The sequence below is a fragment of the Spea bombifrons genome, chromosome 2 (assembly GCF_027358695.1).
Source record: "Spea bombifrons isolate aSpeBom1 chromosome 2, aSpeBom1.2.pri, whole genome shotgun sequence".
NCBI classification, from domain to species: Eukaryota; Metazoa; Chordata; class Amphibia; order Anura; family Pelobatidae; genus Spea; species Spea bombifrons.
The window spans coordinates 87,288,793-87,303,450 of NC_071088.1; the positions used below are offsets into that span (position 1 = coordinate 87,288,793).

Sequence of the window (14,658 nt, forward strand, 5' to 3'; positions counted from 1 at the left end):
TCCAGTTGAAGAATTATTATTATGATTATTTATTGATTTCTATAGCACTGTTATATTCCACAGGGCTGTACAACAGATTCATCATAATTGTAAGCATTTGAAGCATTTAAAATCAGGTTCAAATGTTGCACTGGTGCTTGGGGTTTTACACTTCTAAAGCTGGACTTTGCTATTACTTCTTCTTAAGAAGATGTTGTAGATATTATCATAAAGTAATGCGTTATCTTAGTTACATAAGGTTGAAAAGAGACCGAAGTCCATCAAGTTCAAGTGATGCAGATTAAAGTTCAATCAGTGGATAAAAATAGCGGCTTTATCTTCAAACATTTGTGCATGTGATGTAGTTGGAATTTAATATATACGCTTCGGTTATGCTTTGCCATTCTGTAGGGTGAATGGTATCGAGCGCTATTTGTTTTTCTATTATTCTGCTTTAAAAATTGTTGTGGCTCGTTGACTTTGTTTTGATTTTAAGTACATTAATTAAAAATCAAAATTTCCCTCTCTGCAAACATCACATTATGGTGATATGATAACGTCTCTGGTTTTAATTATGCATTATGCAGGGCCAGCTCAGACTATTCCATTCCTTTCCTACACTAGAGATTTGCCCGAGTTGGCCATTTATAATGCATAGTTCATTGTGTATATAGCCTTTTTCTTGGCGTGGTTTTCTGTTTCATGTCTCTGGCTGGGAGATTTAAAGCTCACAACGCAAGCATTATAAGCAAGAGAAACCGTTACAAAAATGATATGCTTTTATCACACACTTACCAAATGACAGGATTCCTGTTCTGCCTGCTATGATTCCTATTTAATAATTCAACATTCTGCGAAGCCTATCCTTATTTATGTTTAACCAAAAGAACTACTATTTTTAAATGAGTTCATAAAATTATTACACTGCTTCGAATTATGGAACTGGTTAGAAATCCGCTAACATGTCTGCAAGGAAATATCAGTTTAGAGTAACCAAAATGACAATGTCTTCCAGCGTGTCATAATTTGTTGATCCCTTGATGATTTACTAAGCTAGGTGTAATAATAATAAAAACATAAATCAATGGACACACTGTAATGTGTCTTCATCACTTGAGCGCAAATATATTCCTTATTGAAAATCATTAATTATTGGACAGGGACATGGCCTGAGAATTTAATAGACACTTTATAGTACTGGAAAGCACTCCAGCAATGAATCAGGATGTATTCTAACAACTATATATATTATACGATACTATACTAGTATTAGTTTTACATTCTGTACATATAAGGTAACAATTAAAGAGATATTTCCTTTAAAAAAAAAAAGGTGGGTTTTCTGTAATGCTTTTCGTATCACACTAGGATAGATTATTACATAGTATACATGACCGAGGTAGCGCCAATGCATCGCCCTCTTTTACCCCCCTTCCCAAATAAATACACAAACACAAAGTAAACAATATAATGCTTTATTATAGTCAACTTATGGAAAAATAAGGCCACGGTGCAGTCCGCTTTACGCCTTCCACACCGTGACACAGATATAAATAACTTTATTAATAGAAAATAAACTTTATTATGTAAACACCATATAATAATATAGCGATGCACGTGCCGCACCACCCGACTTACTTATGACACGTGCAAGCCTTAAAACTAACAATTGTAAACCAAATGTACAGGTTACACATCGTAACCCTAAATTGTAAACAACGACTGAAACTACCGAACCGGCTGGCACAGGCGTAAAACCGTAAAACCGTAGAGACCACCGGCGTCCCCTGCACGGCAGCCATTGTCACTGCTAGGATTCACCAAGGCACAAGCCCAGGGAGTGTCCTGCACTTAGGCCGAGGGCCTGTGCACCACGGGTAAAACCACACCTAAGGTGGTTAACCCTTGCTCTATGCCAGCTTGATAACCAACCGCCAAGGAACAGACAATTAAAAGAAAGAGAGGGGTGGGAGGGAGGGAAAGCTTCTCAGGTCAATTGAAAAAGTGACCTAAATGGGGTGGGCTCACATATATATAGTGACCCCCACCCCTAAGCACAGTAGGATGATTCACTCCTATCATAGTCAGCCCAGGGCCGTCAATCAACATAAACTGTCAGCCCCCTGAGCTGACTCAGCAGAATTTCAGATAAACAGGAAAACGGGAGGGGGGAGAGGGCTGCCTGTCGTCCCCTCAGTCATGCGCCCTTCTTGCTCCATACTCTCGCCTGGGGCTTTCTAGAACATAGGCCTAATTCCAAGTTTTTGTTTACAGTAGAAAAGTCTGTTAGGAAAAAGAATTTGGGTCACTCGTAAATTTGTAATGTCTGGTCTAAAGAAGCAACTGTAGCTGACAGATTAATAATAATAATAATAATAACAATAATAATAATAATAATATTAATATGCCTCTAGTTTAATAGAACCTGTTTCCTGAATCCAGAATGTACAGTAGTAATATATTATTTAACTAGTTGCAGCCTACTATGAATATCACTTTCAGTTTAACACTTCCTTGCCAAGTAACGCCTAATGACATTTAACATGAAAGTTTGGGTATGAACTGTTAAGAACGCATAGCGTCTGAAGTTAATTTAACACGTACTTCCTATAGTAAATAACTTTAGTCTGCTAGATTACCTATTTTATATTATTATGTTCTCTTTATTTTCTGTAAATATACATTTATTTATATATATATATACTATTTTTAAATTAATAATATATCTTTTTTGCATGACCATTTATTCCATTAAAACATGGGGACAAAAGAAACAATCCCCATCACTTGCAGACATGTAGAAATGATTGAACATTTTCCTAGTAGCTCCTCACTTTTCTTAAACTTGTTGAAATGATTAACCCCCATGTCATTTAATCTATAACAACTTGTACAGTAGATGTCTGTCAGTTTAAATTAGAAAAACTGAGTTCTACATCCTTGCTTAATACTTATAATACACAGAGAGAAAGCAACAGCTTTTCTTCATTGGAGGAATGAATGGCACATTCAGATTAGAATATTTCAAATAAATTCAGCAAAATATAGATAGAATGAAAAAGTGAACTACAAATAGTGAATGCAGGCTTTCTCTCGGTGTATGACAATTACTTCATGTCCTGGATCGGCCTTTTCTCTGATAACAAAAAGAAACTCACAAAGAAAGAACACTCCAGCCTATTAATTTATTATACAGCTTTACAAAAAAAAAACATGACACTTCAAAATGTCTTTCTTATTTTGGTGGCATATATGAATTCATGCAAGGATTCATTTCTACCGCACTGCACTGCCTCTCAGATCAGTTTTTTACTGTGTGTTGTCAAACTTTAATGTCAAATATAATTCATGTAGAATGTTCATTTTTGCCTGTAGTTTGTCTTGCATGTTTCTGCTAGATAAATATCGTATAAATCTAGTATACGTATTGTGTTTGCACGCACATTTTATTTATTACCAGAGTTGCATCAGGAACATCTAAATAATTTAGTTTAAATATGTGGTATATATAGTACTTGAAGCAACATTCCATTTTTTAAATTTAAATTATGTTTATTATTAACATGAAAAATATATATTGTGTGGAATGATATTAAAATATGTATTAGAATATATATATATATATATATATATATATATATATATATATATATATATACATACCGGTATATACTGCATATAGTGCATATAGTGACCATTGGGTCATAATTACTTTAAAAATGTGATTGAGTAGCTTCTTAGTTGATTATACTGATGGTATGTACCCACAGTTTTTTCAAGTGGCTGTTCCACCTCTTAGTTCAAATGAGTAAATGCAGAAAATAGCTGCTTGAATTCCTAAGCCATTAATCGGTGCTAATTCTTGTAAGGGAATCAATTCCGATTGAATTATGGCATATGTCCGAAACACAGATTCCAGTAGTTTTCCCCATTTCTGATAAATACAATCTATTTAAACTGCATTGTGGAGAAACAATTATATATATATATATTTTATATGATACAATAGGCAAACGTTAACTTAAAAATGTCTGAATGTAAAAATCTAAAATATTACAATATATAAATATTCTGTAAACTATATAATATTCTTTAGAGGATATTGACATTTACATATGTTTAAATTTAATGTGTGCTAAGTGCTATTTAAATCAATACGCCCTAACCTTTAGCTGACCGTTTATTATACTCCCTTGTCAAAGTGCCACTTGTCAAATGGAGAAGAAAAAATGTTCACTGGAAAGTGAAAAGAAGGAAATAATTGATTACACTGAGTGTCGAGCAGTGTTCACAGTAGAAAAATGTATAAAGGCTAAGGGAAATTAATTGCAAGCGGTAAACGTATGTCTACCTATGAAAGGACCATGTACTAATACCCCTTAGCGCTATAGAGCTATGTGCAGAAGCTATAGAGCTATGTGCAGAAGTCTAATCATGTGCAAGGTAATCAACCAGTAAAATGTTCTGCAGATGGCAGCACTCATTTCTTTGCACCATTAGCTAGATTTTTTTAACACAGACAATGCCATTATAACAGCCCATTTTTCCTGATGTGAAGCTCACACATTAACCAGTCCTTAGTCTTGTTTTAGGTTCAGGACAGCTTTATGCCTATCCCAAGGGTCGACAAATGTGGCTTAGATTTAGGAGCCAGCCAAAAAATTTAGGAGCCAGCTTTTTTTTCTTCCCCGATCATGTTTTTATTTTTCTGGTGCCCGGGGTTTGGCGAGCCTTGCTATACGTTAACATACATTTAAACACTCTCACACCATACAGTAACAGACATACTAACGTATAATGCTCAGAAAGATCATCCCCAGCTGGCCTATGGTCTCCACTGCTAGCAAAAGCAGCTACAAGGGACACCGGTACATTGTCCTAAAATCAGGACTGTCCCAATAAAATTATTAATCTAGGAGTAGTTTGTGTGTGTTTAGGAAGAGCTTCACAAAGAACACTATACTGTTATAGTTTGTTGTATGGGGTCCTCCTAATATTCGAATTGTTTTCGATTGTAATAATTGCATATAACAGGCAAGTTACTGTGGGTACACAATTTGTGCAGATCAACTCTCATCCACAGTAAACACTGTACACAGAAAGAATTGTACCATCAGGAGAATTACAATGAAAAATCTCTAGCACTTTTGAATTGTCCATGTTGCTAAAGAATGATAGAATAGAATGGTTATCTCTCTTTTGCCATTAGCATGCAACCTATAAGCTTCATTTAATTTGTTTAAAAAATATCAAGAAAATCACCGCATAACAGCAATGTATTATTATTATTTTTACATTTTATTTTCCTTGTCAAATATGGTAACAGAAGAATCAACTGACAAATCTGGTCCGCCTTGTTCATTCTTGAGAATAGTTTTATGTACACCCGAACCTTTCTTGCATTCCTTTACTATGTTATGTCTGTATTACATCCATTGGGAGCCAATTCCAGGTATGTAGAGCCCAAAACTAGCTTGGCTCTGATTTTTTATTTGCTCAGATTTTATCCCCAATCTCAGTCTACCAAAAATTTAGTGATAAAGAACACCTACCTGTTTTTCTGTAATTACATTTACAGTACATATTTCACAACATCATACTATGTGTTTCTGAATACATTACACAATTTCATTTTATTCCAGTTGTATCTAGATAAGCAGGTTAAGTCATAGGGTGTTGCAGAATAGAGAATTGTGAACACATGCCAAATTCCAATGATTCTAAAAAGTTTAAAAAAAAAACATAGCTTTGAAACGTGTTTTCTTGTAGTTATGGATAATAGTAAGTCTTTTGTAAACTTGGACTATTTTAATGAGTAACGTTCCTAACAAAAAGCCGTCTCTACAGTTCATTGTGTATCTTTAGTGGGACACTAAACTATCCTTTTTACAGGGGTTTGCTGGCTAAAATTAAAGAAAAGGGCTTAATGGTATGTTGTCTGAGGACTGGCCTCCACAAAGCAGCTTTGATAAAGCCAAATCAACTGAACTGTACTCATTGGAATCTGATAGAACTGTTGGCAATTTTCCCAGAGATTTCATCAACATATGCGATGTACAGGCCTCTGATACATATAGATACTGCTGTTTCTACTTTTTAAAATGACAGTTTAAAATTTCACCTTTAATTCTATTAAACAAAAATGTTAGGATAGGTTCCAGAATTTACTTGAAAACCATATGTTTAACATCTTTAAGTTACTAGTGTGATCTTATAAAGTGATTAAAGCAGGTAATTGCTAAATTGCTATATAATGTGTGAAGAGTTACTGATTGCCATAGACATATTTAGCTGTGAAGTCAAACATGATAAAATAACACTTTGGTTTTATTCATACGTTCATGATGAAGTAAGAAAGCCTCGGGCATTATTACAGTTATATTTTATTCATATTGAGCCAACATATGCAACGCAGGCAATTTGGAAAGAAAATTTGAGACGCAAGGGAAGACATTGCCTATGACTATGCCTATACAGTAGATGTGAATCTAAATTCACATGTAAATGCTACGTTTTATATTTATAAGGACTATTAATGTCCATTGAATCAGGACAAAAACAGATCTAAAATAATATAATAGAAATAATATGTCGTTAGTAGTTTCAGTATTAGAAACATAGATTAATTAATTACACTTACATGAGATTATACAATAAATTGAAAAAATCCAGTAAGGTTCTTAAATTGGAGGAGATCATTATTTTCTCAATAGAAAACACCTTTAACAAAATAATTTTGACTCTGCGTTATATGCTTTGGGAAGAAAGAAAAGACTGCTTTATAATACCCAATTCAATCTGATCCGTGATCATTTTTCAGGTTTAAGAAATGGGATGAATGTAAATTAGCCAACTTCTTATTATGGAAGAGTGATGTAGGACTTCACGCTTACAATGAAATAGCCCAAAGTGAAAATTATGAAGCGCTGTATATATAAATTATGAAGAGCTGTATATATAATGATATTTAACCATAAAATTAAACCAATGGTACATTCTTATTCTTCAAAATGACTAAATGTGGCTTTACAGCCACACTGTGCAAAGTTTAAGAAGCACCATGATAGTCTGCAGCAGAGCAGAAAATGCAGTTAAGTAAAACAAAACACGACCAATACAAATAAAATAAATTTCTATTTTCATTGATTTTTTTCCTTTAGCATCTGTAGCAATCTTTTAAACCATTCATTACTTTACATCTGAATTTTCCATAAATTTCCAATGCATTTTTAGCTCATGGCATATTTCCTCAAATTATTCTTACCAAGGGCATTATGCAATAAAAAAAAAAAAAAAAAAAAAAATTAACCACTGGCATTAAATGCAAAAATCATAGGGAAGTATTACATCATTGCCATATATTTCTGAACCAAGTATACAGTGTACTTAAAACATCCAGACTGAGGTTGTACGACACTGAATATTGTACTAAACTAGTGATCAGAAATAACAAGCAGCAAAGGACATTTTGGTTTATCTTCCCTGGTTAGAAATATAGCTATAATTTTTTTATTCAACACATTTTAATTCAGAGAAATGCATTGTGCATTTAATCGTAGATTTTACTGTAGATTGTTCCAAATTATTTAGGTGAAAATATATTTTGGAGGCTGTTTTTTTTTTATTTCTAATAAAATAAAATGATTTTGCTTTCAACATAGCCATTAAATTCTGCCTTTCTAAATCAGTTGGCTTACTTTGAATAGTGAAAACTTTCTTTTATGCAAATAAAATATTTTTGTTCGTATCATGAGCTGGTAAGTCCATTAAAAATAATTTATCAAACATTCAGGTTTACACGCATTTCAAATGTTTTGCATGATTTTCTACATCAGACAGAGGGCTTAGAAAACCTATTTATAGCAGAAATTGAATTAAATGCCTTTGTTGTATGAGGTTGTTGTTTAGCTTTTATTCTGTATCATCATTATACTAAATCATGACTTGTATCTGTGAAGCTACCATTAAAAGAAAGCTCCCCACAGTATTTCATTATATTACAGTACATGACAAAAATGGGAATTACTGATTAAATCTGAAGCAAAATTGCCAGAATTACTTTGGTTCCAAAATATTGTGTGATTCTTGTTTACAGCATAAGCATACTTTTGTGCAAAAACAAATGGCTAAATCATACTGATGAAAGAACATTATATATATATATATATATATATATATATATATATATATATATATATTATCATATAAGTAGAATTTATAGATCAAAATGTATTTGTTAAGATTTACAATACTTGGATTTTAAACAGCTAGTGAATCACACATTTGGCATGCCAGACTCTGGGAAGTTTGGCAGAGAATTGCTCCTACCCACTTCTAAAGTGGCTTTGACAAATTGAGATATGTCAATGAATGATGATGGTGTTATGAACTCTACACTAGAGCTTCATTTTTATTACATTTTCTCCTGTCGAGTTGCTTTGCCCTACTAATACCATTGAGTCAATAACTGTACCACAGACAGATACGTGTTTGTAATGTGTTACTAGTTGACAAATATCTTAAGCTTACTTTTTAGATTGGCGTCGCCCTTCAATTTCAACATTTTTAACCATTACTTGATTCTAATGTATCATAATTACTCAGAAGTTGTGTACACTATTTAAATGACATTGTAAGATACATTAAGGGTAATTGATGATCTCAAACTCTCAGGGTATATTTATCTGTATTAAAATATGCTGTTCGTATGCTTAGGTTGCCTCTTAATTAATGAAGATTGATATGGAACAACAGCAATGCTTGTGGTAGGTTTGTGGGTAATAATGCTTCAGACAGATCAAATTCCCTAAAGGGTATAACTGAAAATGCAATGCAGGCATATTTATATGTGTAGCTATACTTAACACACCATTAACTAGTCAGTTTCAGTTTTACATAAATAACAACTTTCATACAATTCAATTTGTCTGCTGGTTTTGTGGTAGAAAGCTGTGTGTGGGTTTGCAAACATTCTTTTTTCCATGGCCCTTATTCATTATTGTGATGCCTTATTACTGGGCAATAAATTAAAAGGCCAAATTAGTGTGATTGGTCGGTGTGCCAAACCCCGTCACATCACCTCCAAGATTAGATTGAAGCCCTGTGTTATTTGTGGTTGTAACATACAGTAAGCATCCCTTTAAGGGAAGAGGACTCTGGACAGGAAACAGGAAGTGGGGGATTGGCTTGCTGAGAACTGGGACATGGAAGGAGGAAGATGGTGATGTTAAGAAAGAAAATAAAGAAAGTTGCTGTTAAAAGTCATCTCTGAGTGTCTGCAGTTTATGACAATATTACAGTGGTCAACTTACATTGGAGCAGGAGATCTGTCCCATTGCCACATGGGACAGTGCCCTAACTAAAAACAGTGGGACACTACCACACAATAAGCACGTCACTCAAGCCTTCCTTGAAGGACATAATATTTAGTTTACAAAGCACATAATCAAATGTGTATCACCAAGAAATGTTATAGTGAAATCCTTATGCGTGTGCAGCCTTTGAAGACTGGATTTTGACATCCCTGTCACAATATAGTGTGAATATATGGATCGGCAAAGTTCTTTTCTACTTTGATTTTTCAATTACCTTAGTACATTCTTTTTTTAAGTGAATTGATGTAACATAGAACCATTAATGTTCACGTCAATTTGTCATCCACACCGTAGGTGGTTAATTCTGATCAAAAGAATGGTGTTACTGAAGAGTTCTCAGTTCCCATACAATGTGTCTAGATGGGCGACTTTGCCTGCATTATTCATAAAAAGCAGCAGATATTTCAAATATATTCTACATTGAAGGCAATTCAGCAATTCAATGGACTGTACAACTGAAACTATTTACATTTCACTGAATCACAGCTGATTCAACTTCCATATGTATGTTTAATCAGGAAATATGCATACTGGTTTATTGGGCAGTATGCATAATACATCACAGGTCTCGTTGTGGCATAAAATCCATATACAATGGTCTCAATTCTTTTCTGATTCTCTATCAGCCACTGACTCTATTTACCTGCTATTGGAATGGAGCTTTAAAAGTACTTTTTCCACCTACTTTGCTGCATTTAGCACGTTTGTCATTAAATGCAACACAAGCGGCATTATTATTAGTGCTGTTGAATGCCCAAACATTTCCCAGCAATAAATGTTTAATCAAGTAAAATTTCCCCTCATTCATACATTTTGTGCCGGGAACACTAACTATGATGACAAAAGCAGGTAATTATTGGTTGTTGCCATTGAAACTGTGGAAAAAAAGCTTCTGAAATATCCTGTGTTCTTTCAAAGTAATTGATCTATAGAAAGTATACAATTATAGATCTGCTAGGGTTTCGTTTCTTAACATGCTAGTGAGTGTTAAGGTTTGGTTAAATGGAACAGTAGTTTTCAATCAAACAGCACCTATTGTAATATTATGATGATGCGCCATTGTTTTAAGATGCAGCTGTGCCTTTTAACTGATTAAGATTCTGCTATGCCTTCTCTCCTTTTAATTAAATGTTTATCTCTTTGCTCTTTTTTCCACCCCCTCTGCATTCATTCCTCATTAACCCCCTTAAATTGGAACTCTTCAACCATGGAATCAGCAGAGCATTGGCAACCTTTAGGCACCATGCACCTCAGCACCCGATGACCCCGCTCTGTGACTTGGCTTGGTCTTCCGCTTCGTGGCTGAGTTGCTGCTGTTCCTTAACGCTTTTACATTCCCATTATACTGCCTACACTTGGGATGAGGTTAATCCTTTCTAGACACATGCCGATAGGTGACACATTATCTTTATTTTTCACACTCGTTCAATGCCCCCCAGTTTTAGCCTTCCACTGACGCGTGGTTTATCCAACATACTGAATTTTGCAATTTTGACACATTATCAAGTAATTTTAAGTGGAGCAACTAATGGAGTCCAAGGACGCAGGTTCAAGGTCCAACCTATACACTGTTCACCCCCTTGGCACCCTATGCCGAAATCCAAACTATCTCTATCTAAGTATGCGGAATGTGTATACAGAGAAACAATCATGGGGTAAGCGAAGAAAAAACCCAAGTATTTAAATATGTACACAAATTTAAAATCCCTATGGAAAGGCAGGCGGATGAATACAAAAGTAGATAGCTGAATAGAATGCATTGAGACTGCGAGCAGTTCAGTTTTGATAGGGGCAGCTTGACTATTCAGGTAGAGAGGACACGCTGAGTGAATATAGTTTCTTAACGACAAAAGGTTTATTTGATGGAACAGATAAATATGTAGCTGCTTGCCAGTGGCTCCTTAGGTTTATTTAGCTGCATACATCTCCATGATACATTTTACATATTCTACACATCTGGTGTTATGGATGAGACGCTCCTAAATGTGATAGATTCCTCCCAGGGGTAACCCCATAATAATAAAAAAGAAATAACAGCACCACAGTGGTAACTTTGCAACAATCATATCATTTTGCATTGATACACACCAGGGTGGTTGAAGAAATTACAATATATGTACATCATATTGAAGATTATTTCAGCGAAATCGCAGCTTGGAGCAGAAGACTAGCCAAATGATTGAATTTTTTTTTAAAAAAATCAATTTCTACATGCATCTATGGATGAAAGTACCATGTCTTAAGGAAGCAGACACTGCTATAGGGCCCTTGTGTCCACACAGCGAGCATGAAACATAACATTTTAGAGTTTAATAGAGCTATTTTAGTTGTACACGAATAATGATAGTTTTGTAAGGCTGCTATTCTAATACCAAAAAGAACTTTTGTAATTGTAACAATAATGAATAATACAGTTTTTTGTTCAATGCATTATTGAATAGAGTAAAATAGGTGTTTTAGGCAGGACATTTTATACGGCTCAGGTTTCTCATTGTTTAGTAAAAAAAACAAAATATATATATATATATATATTTATATACACACACATAAAAATCCGTATATTGATACACACACACACTTAAACTATTCATATTGTGCTTCTATTTAGCTGTGTATGTAAATATAATTTTAATTTTGCTTTCTGCACAAAACCCTGCTTTGTGCATTTTAAGTTACCTAAATTAATATGTAATTTAATTAGAACTAGCTTACATATAATTAGCTTTCAATTTACAATAATGTTGTTTTTATTTTGTGCAAGGCTAGCCCACTCTGTTCTGCGATTGCTCTTATTAAGCCAAATATAGACAGTTTGAGTTATTCTTGTTTTTTTTGTGTTTGAAGGGAACTGAGTTTTCTATACTCACATACGTTTTGTGTCCAACTATATATATACTATAACAAACTCTATAATGTTGTTTAAAATGGTGAGGTTGTTTTAGGCCAACAATTTTCATTATGATCACACTTTTGCTATGAGGGAAGACAGGAAGTAAAACTGCAAGGGGAAATTGTTCCAGCTTGATTTCACGCAATATTTCTGTTAACCGTGGTCTACAAAGTGATAAAGAATTTAGAAAGGCTTACAGCTATTATACTGGAAATCATTTTCAGGTATCAAGTGTTTTTGACAAAGCAAGGAGCTCTGTCACAACTGTCTTAAATATCATCATGGTGAAGACTTCCCTGGCAGCCAGCTATGTTGTAAAAACTTGGTGCAGAAGAAAACTGAAAAGGGAGCATGAAAATGTGTTTCAGCTCTTCAATTTCAAGAGTGTTAGCTGCAGTTCATCCCCCCAAAATGCAATTTGGACTGATAAAAAATACTTGTGCATTTTGATTCATATATATCGCAAATTTTATGAAATTTACATATATCGTCATATGAAAACCCAGAAAACAAAGCAAAAAGCTCCACATTTTCATTCAAATTCCATGGGCTCATTCACTCACAGTCTCATTCATTCACACTATCATTTTCTCTTTCACACTTGAATTTCTGAATGTCTCCCTACTTTCTTGGCTGACAGCTTCTGTGCCTCGCAGCTCCACTTCATTCCTCTTATATTCTTCATCTTCTGCTTTTCCACCTGTCTTCTTTTTTCATCCGCATTTTTATGAAAGTTTTGTCTATTGTGCATGTATAGTTTACTATGTCTGCTTTGAGTCATCTTTAAGCCTGATTCACACACAGTTACTGATAATGGATATGTCAAATACGTAATAGAAAACTCAATTGGAAAAGGGAAAAACAGCACTTATAATTATAATGGAGTCAATATTGAATAACAAGTACTAAAACTTATGAAAATATTTTCTAAACACAAATCATTTATTTACAAAGCTGAATTGGAATAGAAGTGGAAAACTTTGTATCAGCTTAATGAATTTTGCTAGCTTTAAAATTAGAGATAAAGACTTGTAGTGTGTTCTTAAAATGCTGTTAATTTAAACAAGAATAAATAATGTTTGGTAGGAGATGGTTTTTAAGTTTATTAAACACGTTATCAAACAAGTGCATGCACGAGGGGCCATCAGAGAATTACCTAGGCCACTTAAAAGTTTAGGGCAAGCCTTATGTATTGTTCCTTGTGTTTTGGATTTTTTGTTTTTAAAATTTCTGCATTGGTTCATAGTGTCTACAATATGTAATCTCTATTAGAAAATCATTGCTATGCTAAGGTACTAATCAAATATCAATTAAATATTACAGATCCTTCTATTAAAGTCAGACAAATCCTTCTATGGGTTTTAGTATAAATATAAAACTTTTGAACAATTAACCTTAAGTTCATACACAAATTAAAACTGCACGCTATATTAAGTCTTATGGGGATTAATGTTCAATTACATAAAAATAGGGTCCAAAGTTAACTTTACTTTTACTTCTCCTCATACGATTTATTATAGAGCTCATTTTTCACCTTTTTATTCATGATGGTTATAGGTTTCCTTTTATAAAAAAACTAAATTGCTAAAATAAAAACTGATGTACAAATATCCCTGGATACTGAAACTGTAAGCAAATGCCATAGATCTTTCAAAAATGGAGCATTTGTTTGACATAAACTAGTGTTGATGTTTGATTACCAAGTTTATTGCTCTAAATGTCATCACATTATATAAAGTCTATAGATTGAATCAGCAATTTCCTACCATTGCTAATATTGTTAGCATGGCATCTGAGTATTTCACTTTAAACATAAACTCGCAATGAGGTAGTCATATTGTTTTATAGTTAGATAAAAGAACCACTTACTGAACAATATATTTAACCTATTATCCAATAAAACCGGTGAATACATTTTTGGTAAGCATTCTTTTTCACGTGGAAACTGTATGTTTACTGTGTTTATATGCAACTAATTCATCATGTTGGAAAACAGATTTGTTTATAGTGTTTTTTCATGTTTACAGAGAGTGCATAAAATTCGCTGTTTAAAGTGTTTTGGAATTTTTATTAGTGGAACATGCAATTTAAAACATGATATAAACATGTTAATTGAAAGTATTTCCATAAAAGTTATCCAAGTATGCTGTTCTGTTATGTCTCAGTAGGCCAAAGGAATAGTATTTAACGAAAGGTAATACATTTAAATGGGCCAACATACAAAAAGATGTAAGGTTATAGAAGCATTGGGACCTCATAGGTCTCTTCTTTAGATGGAAATAAAATCCACCTAACATTTGAAGAAGAGACCTCTGAGATCCTGAAAGCTTACAAACCTTTACATATTCTTCTGCATTGGCCCAATAGAAGGTATCACCTTAGGCTGAAGGCGGAAAGCTTGTAAAAAGCAAGCAG

The 14,658-nt window shown here is 33.8% G+C and overlaps 1 protein-coding gene across 1 annotated transcript in view; it reads left to right on the top strand.

The window, feature by feature from the left end:
• DMD (dystrophin) overlaps positions 1-14,658 on the top strand; it is an 870,543-nt gene that overhangs the window by 241,707 nt on the left and 614,178 nt on the right. The gene's annotated exons all lie outside the window — the stretch shown is intronic.